The sequence below is a fragment of the Anolis carolinensis genome, unplaced genomic scaffold, assembly GCF_035594765.1.
Source record: "Anolis carolinensis isolate JA03-04 unplaced genomic scaffold, rAnoCar3.1.pri scaffold_13, whole genome shotgun sequence".
NCBI lineage: Eukaryota > Metazoa > Chordata > Lepidosauria > Squamata > Dactyloidae > Anolis > Anolis carolinensis.
Genome location: NW_026943824.1, coordinates 13,931,304 through 13,934,367, shown reverse-complemented (window position 1 = coordinate 13,934,367; position 3,064 = coordinate 13,931,304). Strand labels below are relative to the sequence as shown.

General features: G+C 39.6%; 1 protein-coding gene across 1 annotated transcript in view; it reads right to left on the bottom strand.

Moving 5' to 3' along the window:
• Positions 1 to 1,136: 1,136 nt before the first annotated feature.
• aqp8 (aquaporin 8) overlaps positions 1,137 to 3,064 on the bottom strand; it is a 51,066-nt gene continuing 49,138 nt past the window's right edge. Inside the window, exon 7 of the mRNA XM_062964691.1 lies at positions 1,137 to 3,064. This exon is cut by the window's right edge and continues 755 nt beyond it. The gene's annotated coding sequence lies outside the window, so the exon portion shown is untranslated.

Below are 3,064 nucleotides of genomic sequence, written 5' to 3'. Positions count from 1 at the left end.
TATGTCATGATATTTTGGTGCTAAATTCGTAAATACAGTAATTACAACATAACATTACTGCGTATTGAACTGCTTTTTCTGTCAAATTTGTTATAAAACATGATGTTTTGGTGCTTAATTTGTAAAATCATAACCTCATTTGATGTTTAATAGGCTTTTCCTTAATCCCTCCTTATTATCCAAGATATTCGCTTATCCAAACTTCTGCCGGCCCGTTTAGCTTGGATAAGTGAGACTCTACTGTATGTATTTTGAAAACCCTATTGGCTGTAACAAACTCAAGCAGATGTTATCAGTTGTAAATATGCCACTAATTCTTCTTGTGACACTGTTTGTTTTTCAATATTCTATTTGATTTTCTTTTAAGATGAGATCTGACAACATGCTGCAGGATATTAATATTTCAAATAAATACCTAAGTACTTACACATATAAACATATGAATGGATTTCACCATATCTATATATATATAAAAGGGTAATGAAATTTCAGCCTAGGACAAAACAACAAAACTACACATCCCAGAAACACTAAACTTGGCAGCACAACCCCTCATCCATGCCTCTACGTTCATACAACAAAAAGAAAAGAAAAATAAAGTCCTAATTAAAGGGAGAGGAATAATTGTTTTTATCCAATTGCTGCCAGTTAGAAGGTTAAGCTCCGCCCACTTGGTCTCCTAGCAATCCACTCAGCCCAGGGGACAGGCAGAGTTAGGCCTCACTTAGGCCTCTTCCACATTGCCTATAAAATACAGATTATCTGATTTAAACTGGATTATATGGCATTGTAGACTCAAGGCCTTTCCACACAGCTATATAACCCATTTATAATGGACTTAATGTCAGGGGAAAACTTTTACCCTTTACCATAACTACCACCAATTCCTCAATAATTTATTTCCCATAACACCATATTTCGCCACAGCAACGTGTGGCCGGGCACAGTGGGTGTCTTATATTTTTATATTGTATTTAATTGTTCTTAATGGATTTTATATATTGCTATGTTTTTAACTATGTGTCCTCATCAAATGGTGTAAGCCGCCCTGAGTCCCTTCGGGTGAGAATGTTGGAAATGTTGGAAATAAAAAATGTTGGAAACCGCCCTGAGTCCCCTGATAATAATAAATAACGTTTTATTATTATATTATTATTATTATTTATTAATGAAGGGATATGCAATCCTGAAAAAAAAGGGATGGATGATTTGTAGTCCTTTAAAAGCAGCTTTTCTCAGCAGCAATGCCTGCGGTTTCTCAGGCTCAGAGACGCGGATGGCACATACTTGCCTGCGTGTGTATGCGTGTATCTGTATCCAGGACTTCCATTAGTCACAAATGTATGATTTACAGCCTCTGTCCACCGCCTCCGCTTCGGTTCACCTTATTAGGGTGTCTTTTCACAGCCAGTCCAGCAAAAGGCAGTCAAATAATAGAGCTACTTGGTTCCTGTTTCTTGCAGTGCTTGCTTGCCCCGTTTCCAAAGCAGGGGAATGCAAGAAATGGACACCATGTAACTGTATTATTAGGACTGTCAGCCCCATTAGCCTGATGGTAGAGGATGCTGGAAGCGTCAATCTGCTATAGCTACTAGACATGTCCAAAAAATCGTTTTGAATCGTATATCGGAATTATTTCGGATTGTTCTCGCTTTTTGATACGCATTCCGAGACATTGTCTCACAGCGCAACCAGCAATGTAATTCAAACAATTGTTGGTCCATTCTCTAATTGTCTCTTAATGTTTCGTTAATTTTTTCCCCCAAAATTTTTTTAAATATATTTTTTAAAATATTTTTTTTTTTAAAAAATTGTTTCTGAAACCTACCTTGAATGGGAGCTTAGCGCAGCCTAACATGGCTGCCGCTCCCCAGCCAATCAGAAGCTTCCACGATGGACGCAAAGGTGGGGGCTAGGGTTGATGAAGATAGCTCAAGAAATGAGGGCGGGAGAGCTCTGTAAAAGCCCCCCCCCCGGTTCCTTTTTTTTTTTTTTGGCGATTGCACATGCGCGTCCACCAATTTAGAAACATTTAGAATCATTACGAATTTTCGGAAATATCCGAAATTTTTGGGTGAAAAAAAAACGGAAATACTTTCTATATCGAAGTGCCAGCTTTCTAAAGTTTCTACTTTAGAAACAAGAATTGAAACATTTTTTTCATCGATCGGACATGCCTAATAGCCACAATGGGCCAGAGCAAAGGGCTTGCAATTCTGCAATATATTGAGGTTGGACTACAACTCCCAGCAGCTCTAACCACACTATAATGGCAGCTACAGTCCTCCTTTATGGTTTTCACAAGTTCCACCCTTTCCAAACACCTGGGGAAACCTAAGTTGCCCTTTCTCCAGTTTTCAAAGCAAAGGGGAGGAATCTCTGAGCAAGAGCACTGCCCTGCACATATATATTATTATCTATATATATAAAAGAGTGATGGAATCCTGGCGACCGCCAAAACAACAAAACTGAACACCCACTACCTCGAAAATTGACAACACAACCCATCATCCACGGCTCTAGGTTGATACAACAAAAAGAAAAGAAAAATAAAGTCCTAATTAGAGGGAGAGGAATAATTGTTTTTATCCAATTGCTGCCAGTTAGAAGGCTAAGCTCCGCCTGCTTGGTCTCCTAGCAACCCACTCACCCAGGGGACAGGCAGAGTTAGGCCTCACTTAGGCCTCTTCCACACTGTCGATAAAATACAGATCAGATTATATATAATACTAGCTGTGTCCGGCCACGCGTTGCTATGGCGAAGTATGGTGGTATGGAAATAAAGTATTGGGGAATTGGTGGTAGTTAAGGTAAAGGGTAAAGGTGTGGAGTCCAGATAATCCAGTTAAAGCAGATAATATAAGATTATAAATGGGTTATATAGCTGTGTGGAAGGGCCTTGAGTCTACACTGCCATATAATCCAGTTAAAATCTGATAATCTGTATTTTATAGGCAGTGTGGAAGAGGCCTAAGTGAGGTCTAACTCTGCCTGTCCCCTGGGTGAGTGGGTTGCTAGGAGACCAAGTGGGCGGAGCTTAGCCTTCAACTGGCAGCAATAGGAT